Source organism: Mesocricetus auratus, unplaced genomic scaffold, assembly GCF_017639785.1.
Source record: "Mesocricetus auratus isolate SY011 unplaced genomic scaffold, BCM_Maur_2.0 Super-Scaffold_100026, whole genome shotgun sequence".
NCBI classification, from domain to species: domain Eukaryota; kingdom Metazoa; phylum Chordata; class Mammalia; order Rodentia; family Cricetidae; genus Mesocricetus; species Mesocricetus auratus.
The window spans coordinates 8922150-8942233 of record NW_024429207.1 but is presented as its reverse complement, the minus strand read 5'-3'; positions in this window follow the sequence as shown (position 1 = coordinate 8942233).

Sequence of the window (20084 nt, the reverse complement as noted above, 5' to 3'; positions counted from 1 at the left end):
CAAAAAAAGAAAAAAAAAAAGATTTACTGTCTTCCCTCACAACATAACTCATATGGCCCAGAATCCATTTTATTCAGTCACAGCTGATGGCAATCAACTAGCCAAAGGCACTTTTCTAAGAAACCCACTGATAAAAAGAGCTGAAAATGGTGGGAATGTTTTTAACTTATGGACTGTCCTGATCCTTGTGAAGATTCACAATTTTGCAAATATAAAATGGTCTCATAAGCTTTTTCAAGGATGAAATTGAACTGACATCTTCAGAAGACAAGAATGGTATTGATTCTGATCCTCTGGATTTGCCAATTCTGGGAAATGCCTAGCATTCATAGAAGGGAGAAGGTTTGTGAAAGACTGCATTTATTAATCCTGAGTATGTGAGTCAACTTAAACAACTTGATACAAATCATCTCAAGTTCTGGAAAGATGGCCCAGTATATAAAGCATTTATCTCACTTATGGAGGAACTGAGTTGGGATTCCCACAGCCCAAGTAAAAAGTCAGCACCGTTGCACATGCTCATATTCAAAGCCACAGTCACATGGAAAGCTGATTCCTATACACTTGATGGCTAGCTAGTCTAGCCCACTTAGGAAAGTTGTGGACCAGTGAGAGAGACTGCATCAAACAGAGGGTAGAAGGTGACCAGAGAATGACACCTGAGTTTGTCCTCTACCCTCCACATACATGTGCATACATCCACCCAAACACACATGAGCACCACACACCTGTACACATGCACACACACAAAGTCATATCTATATTCTTCTATAGACCTAAGGAATACTGGGGGATGTCTTCCAACAACCCAACAGAATTTAACATCTAACCCCATACTACTTAATCATAATATCATCACCTAAATTCTCTTATGTGGATGAGTATTGAATAACAAAAACACATGTACACTACTTTAACAAACATTAAAAAAGCCTTTTACTTGCAGTTCTCGGAATCAAATCCAGGGAATGTGGGCAAACATGCTACCACTATACCATACCCCAGTCCCTAAAAGCATTTGAAGACAACTTAATCTAAGTTGTTAGTTCATGATTACCTATAGTTCTTAAAAATAAGACTTAAAACAGCTTACAACAGGTCACAACCTATTCCTATTTTGTTATCAGTATGTGTGCTATTCGAATTCACAGGAAGAAATAGTCTTGGGTATTGGGAGCCCAAGGAATCGTACTCCTGGATGCTACAACAGCTTTCTGCCCTCCAGGTGCCCCAGCAGTAGACTTTAGAAAAACTCTGCATCATGGTGACTCACAGTGATTCATCTCTTTGAATACTAACCTAGGAATCATTTTTTCTTACCATGGTTAAGAGCATTTTGGAAGTTGTCAGAAACTAATGATGAGGTGGCTAGCACATCAATAGACTCATTAATGTGGGTGAGAAAGTAGTGGAGTGATTCACTTCCCAGAAATTTGATTTTATTTTTAGTATTATTCCTTCTGCTGAGGAAAGTAGCAGTTTCTTTGCTTTTGCCATTGGTGGTGTATACATGAGAGTAATTGCCGACAGTAACCATGCCAAGCATCCAAAAACAAGCTGTGACGTAGGCAATCTTGTCTAGAACCATTTACCACCTAATACTCAGTATTTGTTTTATTGATTCATGCTGCAAATATTTGTTCTCAATGTGGCTATGTTATTGACCTTGACAAGTGAGGTTTTATAGAAATCTTTTGAGAACTGAAAAGGCTTGGAGGTGAAATGGGACAAAAATAATAGGAGATAATTTTAAGGGATTGTGCTGTACATTCTCAAAGAAAAGGATAAGTTTGCTGAAACAGTGTCATGCATATTTTGTTAGTCTACACTAATCGACATGAGACAGTTTAAATGAGAATGTTTGGAGTAGGTATTATGAACATGTGGAAATCCAGAAGAGTGTAAAGGCAACTTTACATTTGTATGATTCCAATGTTTGTATGGGTGGGTCAAGCAAGTATATACAGAGGTGAGAGAACAGCCTTAGGCTCTGGTTCTCAGGCACTTTCTCCTGGTGGTAGAACTGAATACAAGACAAGATATTGCGAGTGGGAGAGCCCACGCCATGTTAGTCTGCTAGGGAGATGATTTGGCAGAGATTAAAGGCAGCAAGGGAGAAGGTAGGACAACCCACTTTTGCAATTTCAGCTCAGTAAAAGGAATGAAATAGGAGACAAATAGATGACTATTGCTATTTAAATTGAAAGCAATCTTATTTTACATACCTCTATTAAGGTATCTCTTTCCTTGCTATTCTTCTCTGTTTTTCCCCCCAATTTGACTTTCCTGATGCCTCATATTCTCCTCCCCCGTCCTGTTCTCCCCTCCTCTCTCTCCTACCTTCCTCCCGCCTCCTTACACACTCCCAATTTACTCAGGAGATCTTGTCCCTTTCTCCTCGGAGGTCCATGTATGTCTCTCTTAGGGTCTTTCTTGTTTCCTAGCTTCTCTTGCATTATGTATTATTGTCTGGTAATCCTTTGCTCTATGTCTAATATCCACTTATGAGTGAGACATGCTGTTTGTCTTTCTGTGTCTGGGTTACCATACTCAGGATGGTTTCTTCTGGTTCCATCCATTTGCCTTTGAATTTCAAGATGTCATTATTTTTTTAACCACTGAGTAGTACTCCACTGTATATATGTGCAACATTTTCTTTATCCATTCTTTGGTTGAGGGGCATCTAGGTTGCTTCAAGGTTCTGGCTACTACAAATAATGCTTCTATGAACATAGTTGAACAGATGTCCTTTGTGGGAACACCAGACCTTGAGCAGAGACCCACTTCCCCTTCTGCCTGGGAGTAGGCAGCTGTAAGACAATGTTTAGTAAAAACATGTTTACTAAAAACGATACAATAAGTTCCTGAAAAAGGCCTTCCCACGGAAACCGCCCTGACCTCGACCTTGTCCAAAGACTAACCGCACCTTCAAAAACCCACACACATCCACCTCTGGTGTCAGAGCAGAACCAGCCAGGGTAGAGGAGAGAGCAGAAGCTTCTCTGGTGGGAGCTTTTCTTAGGAAGTTTTTCGTGAACCTTTTTGGAGCCTGTTTAAAGTTTTCTTTATATCATTGAACGAGTCTCTCTGTTGTCAATCCCCGACACCCTCCGCACGTTCTCGGACACAGGCCGCGCAGCAGACGTGACAGTCCTTGTTGTAAGCATGTGTATCCTTTGAATATATGCCCTAGAGTGGATTTGCTGTGTCCTGAGATAGATTGATTCTCAGTTTTCTTAGAAACTGTCATACTGATTTCCGAAGTGGCTGTAAACGTTTGCATTCCCACCAGCAATTGAGAAGTGTTCCCCTTTCTCCACTTCCTCTCCAGCATAAATTGTCATTGGTGCTTTTTATATTAGCCATCTGACAGTTGCAAGATGGTATCTCAGAGTTGTTTTGATTTGCATTTCCCTGATGGCTAAGGATGTTGAACAATTCTTTACGCGCCTTTTGGCCATTTGAGAGTCCTCTATCAAGAATTCTCTATCTAGATCTGTACCCCATTTTTAATTGGATTATTTGGTGTATTGGTGTCTAGTTTCTTGAGTCCTTTGTATATTTTGGAGATCAGCATTCTGTCAGACATGGGGTCGGTGAAGATCTTTTCCCATTCTGTAGGCTACCATTTTGCCTTGGCGCTATTGCTATTCATAACCACTATTAAAGGCAAGTTATGTGAATGTATAGCAAGATAGGACTCTGACTGTGACTAAGTAAATTGTGGGAACACCAGACCTTGAGCAGAGACCCACTTCCCCTTCTGCCTGGGAGTAGGCAGCTGTAAGACAATGTTTAGTAAAAACATGTTTACTAAAAATGATACAATAAGTTCCTGGGAAAGGCCTTCCCACGGAAACCGCCCTGACCTCGACCTTGTCCAAAGACTAACCGCACCTTCAAAAACCCACACACATCCACCTCTGGTGTCAGAGCAGAACCAGCCAGGGTAGAGGAGAGAGCAGAAGCTTCTCTGGTGGGAGCCTTTCTTAGGAAGTTTTTCGTGAACCTTTTTGGAGCCTGTTTAAAGTTTTCTTTATATCATTGAACGAGTCTCTGTGTTTTCAATACCCGACACCCTCCGCATGTTCTCGGACACAGGCCGCGCAGCAGACGTGACAATTGGAGGTCCCACTGAGATCGTGAAAGCGAGGTAAGTGGACGGGGTTAAGAAACTATGGGGAATAGTTCCGGGAAGCTAGAATCATTACAGTATCAACTAAAAAAGTTACTTAAAGAACATGGGACTGCAGTCAAGTCTAAAACCCTAGAAGGCTTTTTAAAATCGATCGAACGAGCCAGTCCATGGTTCATTACTGGGGAAGCTTAAATATTCCAGATTGGGAGGAGGTTCGCCGTGATCTTCATAGACTTTTACAAAAAGAGGGATCTGAGTTCTTGCCCCCTACGACATTCTCCTTATGGAGATTAGTGAGGGGAGCACTTTTGACAGATAAGGTTCGTCACCGCCAGGTAGTTCAGGACACAAAAGAGGCTTTTTTAGAGTTACAAGAGACTGAGACTCAAGCCTCCTTGAGTTCAGGGGCAGAGAGTGATGATGAAGAGACCGTGACTGAAACTAGAGGCTCCATTGTTAGTGAGGATGAGGAGGAGTCTCTTAGTAACAACAAAAAAATGGGTAGAGATCTCCGGGTGCGACCCAAAAAGAAGGACTCTGGTCAGAATCCGTTATATCCTTCTCTATCAGACCTAGAAAATGGAAGTAGCTCAGACTCAGACTCATCACAGTCTGAAAAGGAACGGTTACTTGCTGAGATTGCGGCCCTTAAAAAAGAACTAAAAAAGATTCTAATTAAGGAAAGACAGGACAGGGAGAGAAACCCTTCCCCATACTCTGAAAAAAGGGGCTCCTCCTATGAGATAACCCAGTCCTTCTCAGACCTGGAGGGAAGACCCAGAGGAGGGGTCCAATGCTGCCCGGTGGTGGCCCCAGTAATGGAAGTTCCAGATCCGAACAATTCTGGACAGGTCATTAGGCGTCATAACCCTTTAAATTTTAAGGATATAAAACAACTTAAAGAGGCAACTTTAAATTATGGAGCACAGGCTCCCTTTACACTTTCCTTAATGGAATCTTTTGCGTCTCTTAATTTGACACCTGGCGATTGGCAGCAGCTTTGCAGAGCATCTCTGTCGGGGAGAGATTATTTGATTTGGAGAGGTGAGTTTCAGGAAAGATGCAGCCAGACAGCCCAAAGGAATGCACAGGCCGGACAGCCCCAGAGAAATGTGGAGATGCTTACCGGGAGTGGTCAATACGCCACCATTCAGCAACAAATGCAATATGACATGGCAGTCTATGCCCAAGTGGCAGCAGCGGCCCAAGGGGCTTGGAAAGCATTGCCTTCCAAGAAAGGAGGGGATCATCTGTCCAAAATCCTTCAAGGACCTTCTGAACCTTTTCAAGACTTCGTAGACCGTCTCAGTCAGGTAGCAGAAAGAATATTTGGGGGCATTGGGCCTGCGATGCCAGTCATAAAGCAGATGGCATTTGAAAATGCAAATAAATATTGTAAGGAAGCCCTTCGCCCCTATCGTAATAAAAGTCTAAATGACTATATCTGGATTTGTAGGGACATTGATGGAAACTTCATCCAGGGCCAAGTGTTAGCTGCTGCTATTCGGCCCCAAGTGGGGAAAGAAAGACCTACTCTGGGAGGGAGAAAAACATGTTTTAGCTGCGGTAGGGAGGGACACTTCCGTAGAGAGCGCCCTCAAAATAGTACTACGGGTCTCAAGAGACCTGGTTTATGCCCCCGTTGTCGAAGGGGATATCATTGGGCCAATAACTGCTACTCTAAAAATGACCGGGAGGGAAATTTCCTTCCTGCTAATAATAATCAGGGAAACAGGAGGAGGGCCCCGCCCCAGGGCCCCAAAACCAATGTGTACGGGGCAATGACCCCTGCTCTGGGCAGTGGCAGGACTCATTTTCTCCCCCAGAGCAAACCCTTCATATCTCAGACCTCCTTAGAGCCACCTCAGGGAGTGCAGGATTGGACCTTGCTCCCTCCGCCCAGGCAATCCTAACACCGGAAATGGGGATCCAGGCCCTCCCTACTGGGGTGCATGGGCCATTGCCCCCAGGCACGGTCGGACTACTCTTGGGACGGTCCAGTACTATTCTTCGAGGCATCCAGGTACACCCCGGTGTTATAGACCAGGATAGTGAGGGGGAGATTAAAATAATGACATCAGTGGGCAGTGGGGTTGTTGCCATCCCTGCAGGAGAACGGATTGCTCAGTTACTCCTTCTCCCTACAGCTCCTTGTGAGGCTAGAAAAATTAAAGAGAAAAGGGGCAACCAAGGTTTTGGAAGTACCGGCCCGGCAGCATTTTGGGTAGCCACTATGGAGAACCGCCCCCAGCTTACATTAAAGATAGAAGGCAAGTCCTTTAGGGGCGTCTTAGATTCTGGGACAGATTTTTCTGTCCTCTCAGATAAATTCTGGCCCCCCGCCTGGCCGAAAGAGGAAGGGACAGTGACCCTCCAGGGAATAGGACAGGCTGTGCCCCAAAAAAGCCTCAGAATCTTAAAGTGGCAAGACTCTAAAGGCCACACAGGGCTTTTCCAGCCATATGTCTTGCCTGGCCTCCCTATTAACCTCTGCGGACGGGACCTCATGCAAGAAATGGGAGTGATCCTCACCACCCAGGCACCCAAGTCCAAAAGCAGGGGCCCCCAGATGATGCAAGGGAGGGGCTGGAGTTGTTCTTTTACATAGATTTCAATTAAGGAAGCTTCATTGCAACAGACTAATCATGACCTAGGGAAAAAGGATGACTAAAAGATGCATGTATGTTCTGAATGTATGGTGTGGCCACACTGGTATGTATGAAATGTGATTGTAAATGTGTGAGTGTGAACTGCTAATATGATTAAAAGGATACTTAAATCCCTTCAAAAATAGTTAAGAAGCTACCTAGATTGCTTTAAATAAAGACAAAAGGAACATCCAGCCAGTCTGTTAATGTTTTAACAGAAAAATTTAAGATGCAAATGAGGCCTTGTCAGCTAGTGAGAGCTCTACAGGTTAGATTGGGAAAGAATGCTCACAGACTTCCAATAATTTTCAAAAGTTATTTGGACACAGTATAGTTTACAATCTTTGAGTGATTTTCAGAAGTTTTTGGGAAATATTTAAAGGATATGTCCTTTTTAATGGGCATCTACAAATAATCTAAGTAGTAATCCCAATTTACCTAGATAGTTAACCAAGGAGGGTAGACAAATCCTTCTACTGTTATGGTCCAGCTTCAACAGTTCAAAAAAATTTTTTTAGAAATAAAAAAGGGGGAATAATGCCCCCAGTCCCCACATGACTCATCAAATAATACACTCCTCATTTAAAAATTTTATAATGTGAATACCAGTGAGCTTCAGACAGATTCTGGCATGATGGAACTTGAGCAACCATTGCTCAGGTCAAATGGAGACATCCATGAACTAGACAGTGGAGAAGACCCTAATTTGGGGTCGAGGGCATGTTTGTGTTTTCTTGTAGGAAAAGAATAAAGCTTCGGCAGCTGTCAGACCAATTAGTGAGATGCATGAAGCAGAGAAAAACTGGACCTGAGACCATGGGAGCCTACCTAAGCCAGTTTGAGTGAGATCTCCTAAATCAGTGTTCCTGACCCTTGATGTCATCGAATCTACAGCCCAAGAAAGAAAGAAAACAGTCGGTTCGAGATTTCCAGTTTCTCAACAGACCTGCTGCATCAACCTTCCGGACCAATGAGTTTTCATCGTGAAGCCAACAGAGAAAAAAAAAAAGGACCCATTTAAAACATTTGGACATTGGTATGGACTGTGATTGAGTGGCAAAAGCCTCTTTTCAAGATTTGAACAGAACATGGTCACTTGAAATATCAGACCTGATGGTTCCTGTTTCTGGAATCGCGCCTAGGCCAGTGTATTTTTCTGGAGAAATGCAACTTGTCCTAATGTGACAACTATTGTTCATATTTTTCATAATGCTACATGTGTAACATCAATGATTGTGCCCGATGTATCTGTGCAAGTGCACTCTCTAAATGCCTTCCTGAGCAGATCTTGAAACGATTGTAAACTTTATCAAATTGTAAATGTAAATCACATGCGGGTTACCCTTGTAACAGAATGTAAATCACGTGCATGTTACCCTTGTAACAGATGAAGGCTGGTAGAATGTTATGGCCCAGATCTGGTGATGGGTATGGTGATGGAGAGGCGCTATGTCAATGGGGGTCCTGGAAATGGTGGCAGTGGCGGTAGGCATTCTGGCTTTATGCCGAGCTCAAACGTGCCTTGTTCCAGAGACAAGAGATCTGTAACCAAGTATTGCTTAGCTTAGCCCATGGCAATCCCGATAGCCATGAAGGATGGTTACAGATGATTTAAGGTTGGGGTATCTCCGATGACGGGCAACATGTGGGGAAGACCCCTCCCACCTAAAACAGGGGTTCAAGGTCCCCCAAAGACGGGAAAGGGAGGGTGACCCTACTTGACCTAAGCCAGGAGTGCCTCATTTGAAAATAAAAAGGGGTGAATTGTGGGAACACCAGACCTTGAGCAGAGACCCACTTCCCCTTCTGCCTGGGAGTAGGCAGCTGTAAGACAATGTTTAGTAAAAACATGTTTACTAAAAACGATACAATAAGTTCCTGGGAAAGGCCTTCCCACGGAAACCGCCCTGACCTCGACCTTGTCCAAAGATTAACCGCACCTTCAAAAACCCACACACATCCACCTCTGGTGTCAGAGCAGAACCAGCCAGGGTAGAGGAGAGAGCAGAAGCTTCTCTGGTGGGAGCCTTTCTTAGGAAGTTTTTCGTGAACCTTTTTGGAGCCTGTTTAAAGTTTTCTTTATATCATTGAACGAGTCTCTGTGTTTTCAATACCCGACACCCTCCGCACGTTCTCAGACACAGGCCGCGCAGCAGACGTGACAGTAAATATGTTACATTGTATTTGTTTTCTTACTGACATAATTTGAGAATTTTGGGGATGTGAAGAGGAAAATGCTAATTAGAGCAATGGGAATGTGAATGGATCAAAGTAAGCGCAGAGCCTTACCTGGTAAAGCTAATCGGTCGCTCATTTGAAGGAGATGGTCATGAATTTGTTGCAAGGCAATCACATTTATTGTTAAGGATGATGTGATGGAGTAACCAGTGAGTGAATTTATCTCTCCATGGGGTGTAGTCAACCAACTATAGCAGAAGGAATAAGGAGTAACAGGAGCAATAAGAATCCTATTCAACAAGCTGATTATTTTGAAGGATAGGACACAGTCCTCCTAAGAGGAGCAGGACATCAATGGAGGACATGGGGGACAATAAAATTCCACAAGTCACAGGACAATCATTACCACCGACAAAACCTGAATCAGGGTTTGAGCGAGATCAAGCTGAAAAGACAGGAAGTGCTCAGGCAAGTTTCTTCCTTTGAAAGAGGGAAACAGAGATAGGTGAGTGAAAATCCTCTCTAGTTAGCCTCAGCACTCAGAGTTTGCAAGAGTGGCAACTCCTGAGGAGGTGAGATCTTGGCTCAGTTTCTGGAGTGACTCCCAGCTCTACACCACCCTTCCTCTGTTCTGAAGAGGAAGAAAAAGATTTTAGTACCCCTTGGGAAATCAGCCAATCAAGGAGTTCCTAGGCTATAAAATAGGTAGCTAGCTCATTCATTCATTCTTTGCTTTGGAGGAGGTGTGGGACATTGAAGAGTAACCCAAGCTTGCCTTGCACTCACAATTATCCATCCTTGTCCTCCTGAGTGTAAGATAACACCATGCCCATCTCTGTCATTCTCTCAACAGATATAGGACAGCTGAGAAATGAGTGGCTGCTGCTACCAACAGCTTTTACCTAGAGAATCACTCACTTTGGCCATAACCATAAGAGCTACTCCTGATGTTACAGAATCAGGAAGAGGCTTTCCTAGTTAGGAAGCTGGTCCTACCTTCAGCATCATGCAACCCTCACTGATCAGAATCCATGATGATAAAGTGGATTATGGATTTATTTCCCACTTGAATCAGTTACAGGCCGTACTCTTTAAGCTCCTGGGCTAGGGAGGGACTTGATCACCGGCTAAACTGGGCTGCAGGTTCAAATGTGTTAAAGTAACTCACCATCTACTTTGGAAGGAAGGCTCAAGATCATGATTATGTCTCAAATTGTGCCCACAATCTGCAATGTATCTTTGTTTGGTGGCAGAGACTCTAAGAAGATAATTAAAATAAAATGCAGTGGCAGGGTGACTCCCAAGTGTAATATGACCCGTCCCTCTTTTGTTCAGACATCTAGGGCCCAGTGAATGCTTGTGCTTATCATGTGATGAGCAGTTGGTACAACACCTTAAACTCTTTTGTCATGATTCTATATCCGACTTCTTTTCTTCTGCAGGTATTATCTGAAATAAAATTGAGTGAAGAAATTTCTAGTGCTTTTAGTAACACTGCTTTCTGAAGGTCATTTCTGTGTATTCTTAGTAACACACATGATGAAGTCTACTCTAATCCGGGTCATGACTTGGATCACATCAAAGGATTTATAGGGAAAGCAGGGCTTCAGGGAAAGGTGGCCCTACAGAGGTGTCTTTCTGTCCAGGTTGACATGTCATGTCACAAATTCAGGACCTAATGAATTAGAAGTAGCTAATCAGCTGCCTGAGACTATATTTTATGTCAGCATTTTACACATGAAGCAATCTTACAAAGTTACCTGCTTCAGATCAATTTCAAACCATGCGTGTGTTTCTAGAAACTGATGGTAAAGATAAGGATGAACCAACATACTATAAGCGGGAGCCAGGCCTCTCTGGGAATTCAATAAAGAGAGCTTGAGAATCAATACAAATTCTAAACTCTACTCTCACTATTTAGTTTATTTCTTGTTTCTGAAAATTAAGTCCCAAACCTTTATTCATCTCACGTGCCCTTAACTTCAAAGCATTGATCCCATCATGCTGGTGCCTTCTGTTGAAACCTGCGGGGACTATTTATAATTAAAACCACAAACCACTGTAAATATTTCTGCTTAGGAAGCCATGCTGATCTATAAATAAGCAACAACTTTGTGTGTGCCCTCACACAGATTACTATCACTATTGTTCAAATGACCCACATACCGCCGAGTAGCTATAGTTAAGGTGGTTGTACATTGTAATTGATCACCATGCTTTATGCTTTCTAAATTTTTGTCTTCATGTAATTAAACAGAGTGCCCCTTCCACCTCAAAAGTTACTTCTTACAATTAGAATAATATGTTGTACCACAATCCACCCATTTGTACTTTAGGACAAATTAGAGAAACATTGAGTTAAACAATCTACAATTTATAGTGGTTACCTTATACCTATATGTATGGTGTTAAACAACAGTGTATTTTGTAATGCTGTTGTGTTTATGGCACTCTATAGTATCAATACAGAACATCTGTACTGTGAGATTGCTGTTTTTATATGAATGAATTCATCATTGAAGAAGAAATTGTGTTGCCAAAGAAATTGAGGATTAACATGGGTGTCTAAGCCTTGTAAAAAGATTTATAATCAACAAACTATGCATTTCACATATTTTCAGGGATAGTATTTCATATATTTTGAGATATACATCTGATCTTGACAATAAAAGGTCTGAGTTCAACCCTCAAGCAACTTAAAGGACATTTCCCAGGACCAAATTAAGACAGTTAATAATCAAGCATGCAGCCTGAAGATTTCGGGGATAATTTAAAGGCACACATATGGGGTTTATATTTTGTTTATGATCTAACAAATAAAGCTTGCCTGAAGATCAGAGTGTAAAATTAGCCACACTAGTTATCCATAGAGGACAGGCAGTGGTGGCGCACACCTTTAATCCCAGGACTCAGGAGACAGAGTCAGAGAGATCTGTTAGTTCAAGGTCACCCTGGGCTACATGAGATTGAACTTGTCTAAAAAAGAAACAGAGCTCACACAAAGGTGATTAAGGCAGGAGGAGACAGGAGCTCAGTGCAATCTGAGGTTTGATGGAGAGCCATACAGTCGGAGGAGCAGTGCAGTCTGAAGACTCTGATCTGAGCATTGATAGCGATGAGAACTCTGGTGACTGGCCACTTTGCTTCTCTGATTTGCTTCACCTCCTGATAGCTGGCTGGGTTTTTATTATTAAGAACAATTAGAATTCACAAAAGTATTGATTTGTATCAAGGATAAACAAAGTAAGACATGGGGAGGGGAAAAGCTGGAGTAGGTAGGAACTCAGAAAACCAGGATCCAATAAAAGTCAGGAAAATATGCACACCCGAGAGCTTTGGGGGTCCAAATACTGACTGTAAGGAATCCTTTAAAAGATGAACTCTTAGGCCCGTGTATTAAGATGTTTATGAAGACAGCATAAACTGGCCAGTGTTCTAATCTGCTCTTAACGAATCTAGTAACAGTTGAATGACTTTGGAAATGACCATTGGTCTGACTTCCAAAGACAGTGTTTGGCTACTAGCCAGAAGAGCTGAGGATTAATGGAAAATGTGGGTCACATTCAGGATATAGTATAGCCCCTTTTAAAATAAACCAAGACTAGCTATACTATTTCATTTCTATAAACAGGCCCAGTTTGCTGCATCCTTGGAGGATACCATGGCAACCACATGACAGTTAACATCCTAGACCCCTTGTTGGAAACATCCATGCCCTTAGCTATCCCAAGGAATCTAATATGGTTTTTTTTGCTCCAGAGCCTTGAAAAAGCCATTGAAATCTCGCAGCAGTTTATAGGTTTTTTTTTTCTTTCAACTTACCTCTCTAGTTTAAGGATTCATTTTTGCTTGATAAATGTTGAGTCTTTTTTATTCATTCAGCCATGCAAAGACACAATCACAAAATAGTAGATCCAGGAGTGATGCCTCAAAAGCCATAAATGTTCATCTGAGACAAAAATCCCAAGAGCAAAAGATTCCCTAGAGGGAGTCTAACCAAGGTTAGAAAGCATTTATAGAAAAATGGCATTTCTCCTGCCATCAGCTGTGTTTGTGAATGGCCCCATCAGAGTTTCCTGGCAACAATTTTAAATATGAAAGTGTCAAGCTCTTTGCTTACAGAAGGTGGCCTGTGCCCGGGCCAGGCCTCCGCTGAGCCTGTGATTAGCTGTTGGAGAGAGGGATCAATGGCTCGCAGGTTACCAGGCAGAGTGATGAAAAGAAGTAGGGCAGGTGCGAGCAAAAGTCAGCTGGAGAAAGAAGGCTGCGTGGCCACCTGGAGAGCAGAGTTGCAGGAAGCAGGGGTGTGGGGCAGTAGCAGCTCACAGACAGACACTGAGTGGGACCGCACGGGCTTCTCTGCAAAGTAAAGCCTTATTGACTTTGAACCTTTCTCTGCTTTAGATGAAATGGCTTTCTGTGGCCTTGCTGACTCCCCAGGTCACTCTTTGTCCCTGGCATGCTTTAAAGATGGGAATTCAGGACGCTTGAAGAGGCTTGGTGTTTGTGACACGCAACACATTTCAAGTGTAAAAATGAACACACACATGCAATGTTGCAGTGTTTTTAATAATGCAAAAAAAAAAAAGCCTCACGACAAAGAAAGGTACAGAAAGGAATTTTCAAGCTCATCAGAAAGGTCAGGAAGGATTCCTAAGGCAGTCAGAAGGAAGCCATGAGCAAAGAGTGAGTTTCCAGGAGACACTGGGAAGCCTTTCCAGGGGGAGGGAGCCAGGGAGATGAGAGGAGAGGGAGAACAAGAGGCTGAAATGTCTGTGAGGGACCAGTCTGGGAAGCTCGAGAGGGGAGATGTGAGAGTAGAGGGATTCTGAACATCAGGCAGTTGGCCTGTGATGTGACAAGGGGCTGGAATGCCAGTGAGGGATCAAACAATGTTAGTCTGGGAAGCTCAAGAAAAGGACTTGCATCTGTATATTGCTAGAACTGGAGTGCTTAATGTGTGTGTGTGTGTGTGTGTGTGTGTGTGTGTGTGTGCGTGCGCATGCGTGTGTGTGTGTGATCATATGATTATACATATTATATATGGAGAATTTCTTTATGAAAATGTCATGTTGGAGTGAACAGGCATTTTGACTAACCTAAAGATGACACTTATGTAGTATGTGTGGAAAACACGGAAACCTACAAGAGTGTCGCCTCCTAAGACTGTGTATATCTTCACTACCCACAGGTTTTAACTGTGATAGTAGGTTGAAAATACTGAGAACTGTTTGATGTGAGAACAAGCCATTTTAGGTAATAGTTTTGCAGCTATGCAACAGGACTGGTCACTTGGCAGGCATCCTAGATTAGAGGTACCCCTTTCTAGTCCTGTTTCCCGAGACAGAAGCATGACTGAACTCCCATTTGAGCTCAAAGCTAATCACACGTTATAAACAGATGGTCTCATTACAAAACATCTCAGTAGCTGATGGAGTAGTAGCATATGATCCTCAGGCCGGCAGCTGAGAAGCCATTGAAGTTTATAGTCTTCATACACATAATCTGTCATTGCCTCTGTGTAAAACCTTACAGTTTATTTTCATGACAAGAAGTTTCCTCCCTAAGTAGCAGCCAAATAATCTTGTTGACTTGGGGTACATTTTACATATCACTGAAAGTCATTTATTTCGCATGCATCAGTGGTCTTATGGAATACATTCATTAGGGAAATGTAAGGACCAGTGTGTACTGTTGTAGAAAACATCGCCAAATTTAGCCTCACACAGTTAATTCTGGGGTTCTCCAGTTAATAATTAATAATGGAATAATGAGCTACTTTCCTCTACCCTTCCTCCATAGCAATCTGCATTCAGTGAACACATATCTAGATATAGTTATTACCTTCATTCTAATAACATATGAAGACGGCTAATTCTAGCTACCCAGTAGGCATGAGACATGGTACATTGAGAACTATACAGACTGTGGTTGTTTTTTTTAATGATATAAAATGGTTAAAGGCATTGTTACATGGATACTAGAAAACCCAAAGGTATAATTTATTTACATTACAGATATAATTTAATTATTATCTATAGGACCAGGTCAATGCTATATCTTATAAACCCATTTTATTTCCCTCCTAGGCATGCTGATGGATTATATTTCCTTGTGCTGTTTGCAGTTATCTGAAGGCTACATATACAGTCTCTAATCAATGAAGACAGATATCGTGTATGGTAATTCAAAACCTGCTCATAAACATCCTTATAGAAGTTTTCACATTCTTTTTTTTTGCCCTATACACAACACACCTAGAGAGCTTACACAGAAATGAGAATCCACAATTTTAAAAGCCTGGATTCCTATTAGAGTCATTACTTGGAAGGATGACTTCCATTCAGGTCTAGCCACAGTGGCTATTGTATAAATGAAAAAAGGATCCTTTGATGTACCAAGAGTTGAGAATATCACAGTGTGTTATTCTTCCTGGAAAATATAAGCCACAGAGATTATTAGAATCAAACCTCATTGGAAAGAAAACTGTACAGTAGAGGTCAGAGTGGGAACACTTCTTTGATAAGGAAATATCATTGGTCCAATGATAGTATATATAAATTCCTAGCATAAAAGTTTTTAAGAGGAATAAGGCATCAAGGAGTTCCTATCTTTATATAGATAAGTATTGTCTTCATTTGCTTTCATAGGCATTCTTTTTATAAGCACCATGATGAAAATAACTTGATGAGGGGAAGGTTTAATTTCCTCTTATAGTTTACAGTCCATCATCAAGGAAGGACAGGACAGGAACTCAAGGCAGGATGCTGAAGGCAGAAATTGAAGCCAAGATCATGGAGGCACAATGCTTACCAGCTTGATCTCTATGGTTTACTCATAGCTTTCTATAACCCAGAGCCACCCATCCAGGGGTGGTTTCACCTACAGTGGTGTCACCTACAGTGGTTTGGGCCTCCTGAAAGCAAGTATTAATCACTCTTCTCAAGACAATCTGATGGAGACATCTTCTCAGTTGAGGTTTCCTCTTCTTTCATGATTCTAGCTTGTGATAAGTTGACAGAAAACTAGCTAGCATAGATATATTTGGCTAGCTTCCCATTTAAAAGGCAGAGCTAGGGTAAAGGTGTAGCTCAGTGACATAGTGATTGCTGAGCTACCTACACAAGGTCTTGAGTTTACACCACAATTCTGTTTTTTAAAAAATGAGATAATGAAAACCCCAAATTGGGAGTGGAGTATCTCTGTTCTTGACAAGTGGTATGTGAATGATCACAAGTGTATAAATTTAGATAAAAACCTGAGGAAAGCAAGTTGGTCATAGAGAGATCTTCTTCTTTGAAACTTTCTATTTTAGACAAATATATAGAATTTCCTCTTTAAAGTGTTTTTCAGTTGTATTATTGATATTCAGTGTTATAGTAGTACTAAAAGTAGTTGCTGCATATTATTTCTTACAGATTTATAAATGTGAATTATGGATTTTAAAACACTTTTATTCCTCATTAAATGTTATTTTTTGCATTTGTATCAACAAAGCAATATGAAATATAATTTAAAAGGTAGGTATGTATTGTGGGATGAATTTATTGTACTAGTATTTATTAACAAATGCCTACTAAAAGGTAAACTAATAAGACAGTAATGGTTTGTGTCAAATATCCAACTGTTTTAGGATTAGAAAGATAATGTTGAAAACTCAATTATAACCTTTGATGAATATGTTGTGAGGGGTCATTACTCTGTATATCGTCTTAGTGAGGATTTCTATTGCTGCAGTGGAGCACCATGACCAAAAAGCAAATTTGAGAGGAAAGAGTTTATTTGGCCTAGATTTCAGCATTGCTATTCATCACTGAAGGAATTCAGGACAGGAACTCAAACAGGATCCCAGAGGCAGGAGCTGATGCAGAGGCCATGGAAAGGTGTTGCTTACTGGCTAGTTTCCCATGTCTTGCTCAGGCCACCTTCTTATAGAACCCAGGACCACCTGACCAGGGATGACACCACCTATCATGGGCTCCTCCAGGCATTCATCACCAAATGAGAAAATGCCTTACAGCTGTATCTCATTGAGGCATTTCCTTAACTGAGGCTTCTTCCTCTGATTATTCTAGCTTGTGTCAAGTTGACACACAAAACAATCAGTACAGATAGTTTGATACATAAAAAGCTACCCATGAGGCATGTCAAGACACAATTCAAGAATAAAGTGTTGAGCTAGGGAAAGAGTCTGGGAAACAAAGCTTAGTACACGGGTTGCCACCAGCCATGACAGCTGAGTGATTTATTGTACAAAAGATAAGCCAGTTCTATCCAATTGTGCTATTTCAGAGATCAGATGGTATCTAGCTAATAAGTGGAGCAGGCACACAGAAGAAAAATTGTTGTGTCATTTGATACTTAGAAACAGGTGGCATCTACATAATTTTTGACAATTTAATCCAAGGCAACAATATAGAGAATGGTGTACCAGAGCTGAGGGGTAGATGACAGTGTTATTGACAAATGTTTAAAGGAGCCGGTTCCTGGGAGAAAATTTTAGCAAAACTTGAGATGGATAAACAGATATTCAGACAAGCCTCAAGTTCTGGTTTCTGAAGAGTATTTGTATTTTAGGCATAGAAAATGGAAGGACAGTACTATTGGTATGGACTAACCCTCTTCATGCCATCATTATTGATTATACACCTAAGAGTAATAATACCTGCCACCTATTGCATACTTATTGTGCATAGAATAGATCTCCTTTCATTTAAATTCAGTTCCCACTGAGTAAAACAAGGTAGTTTACCACTGTCTGCATTTCCAGAGATAGAAAAATGTTGATAGATCTGAAAACTCAAGCAAAGTCATGTAATTCAGACAGAGACATAATCAATGCAGATTTGACTTCCCAGCCTGTGCTCTTGGATGATGCCCAGTATTTCTGGTACTAAGTTCCCTGGCATGCTGCCTGGTCAGGATTGGAGGAGGAACCACATGGCCAAATCAATTGGGGCAAGCATCAGAGACTTAACATTAAGAGACTTTGAGTCATTGTCTCTTTTGCCTGCATCCTCAAATACAGTGATTTTCATTCACTAGATGAATAATTATTACTTTGTTTTATTGATTTTTATTTATTTTTCTTTGAGGTACTGGGGATGAAGCCCAGGGATCCATAAGTGCTAGGCAAGTGCTCTAACATTGAGATACACCTCAAGACTTAGGGATTGACTTTTAAATGAAAGGTAAGAAGATTAAAGAAACAAAAACCACCACAAATCTTGGTAAGTCCAAGATAGTTTTGTGGTCAGTGAAAATAAATTGTCTCCCCCCCTCCCCCTGTGAAGGCAAGACCAGGATGTATACCTTCCCATAAAGTTCATGGATGAACCCTTAGGATCCTCCTGCACGCCCCCACCTGCACTCTTCTGAAAAGTTGGATAATAATGTCCACTGTTCCAATTGAATACATTTATGTGCAAATTGAATCAGATATCTATTATCTGGCCACATGTGTTAATGCAGTCTGTCTCTTCAGATATGCTGTTCCTGCATGTGCCTGACACATTGTAAGCACCCAGTAGCTCGCTGCTGCTCTAATTTGTGTTGTTATCATTGTGTTCAAAGTAATCAATGCTACAGCTACAAGGGCTTTAGATTGAGGGGCCTCTATTAAAGCACTTCTGTGTTTCTAGTAGCCATTAGCCAGGACATCATGAGGGACTTTAGAAAAGAGTAGCTAATGAGTGGTTCAATCCATTAATGAGACAGCTCAGCTGTGCTTTCTCCTCCCTTAATGGTGGATCTTCTTACTCTCCAAGGCACTATTAAAGCCATTAAAATAACTAATAAGGTCATTACCATTGTCAGAGAAGCCTCAGCCTGAGCAGATATTTTCCTCGTAAAGGTTTCATTAGTAAGTATTTGTTCAAGTAGAACTTGTTAGCATGCTTAATCAAATCCAAAGAGAGTCCAATGACAGCTGATCAGAGAGTCAGTTCTAGGACACTTGGGTGGGAACAGTAGGAAGATATCCACCTACAATTGCAAGTTTTCGGTGAAATAGGGTAAGGTTCCTTCTGCATTACTCTAACCAAACCTGACAATGAGTTAGGGAAGGAAGGATTTGTGTGGGTCCTGTTTTAAAGATTTAACTCCATAGTCTTTGATCCCATTAATTCTGAGCCTTTGGTGAAGGGAAATTGGATGGCAGGGACATTCAGAAGACTGGCTATTTTACTTCAGGGCTGACAGGGAAGTAGAGACAGAGGAAAGAATTTGGTGCTAAATATTACCAATATTCTGCTTCCTTCAACTAAGCCCTATGCTCTGAAGAACTACCCAAAATAGCACCAACAGCTAGGGGCCAAACATTCATCCCATGGGCCTGTATGTAATATTTTAGATTCAAGCCATAATACATATGCAATTTCAGTCATCCCTTCATGTAAAGGAAATTTAAAGTGTGGTGAATTTTTCTACTTTAAACCATAAAAACACAGTAGTTTTACATGCTAATCGGTCCTGTGTTAAATACATGTTGTAATCTGTGCAGAGTATAGCTAGAAATGGAAGACTAGTAAAGCAGCTATGATGAAGTTGGAGTATGGCAAGAACTTAAAAGTCCTTGGCCTTCACTTGAGGTTGCAGATAACTAAAACCAATACAAATACAGGGTATCTCTGTCTTCACGTTATATCTGTCCCTTTTACTTTGGATATGATTGCCCAATTTATTCTATATGATACTATATGATTGACATATAGGTGATAACCAAGAGGTGTCTGAAAATGAGTCATTTTTAACCTGTCTCATCCCCCTTCAAGCCTGAGGGAACAGAGACAAGAATACATGAGGCATCTCATTGTCAGTATTGACAATACACTATTCCAGATTTATATGTACACATACATATATATATACATACATATATAAATATGTATACATACATACTCTGGAAATTTCTAGTCATTGTACTAAATCTGAAGTCACTATGACTTCCAGAAATATCAGTCTTACAAACTACCCTTAAACGGAAGCAATTATATCCCAAGTCCTCTTGAGGTCCCACCCCAACGAGAGCAATCATCTGATTGTCACTTCAAGAAGACTTCTCCAGAGTCACCCTGAAAAGCTGGGACTGAGATAATAGGCTTGTTAATCCAGGATGTAGT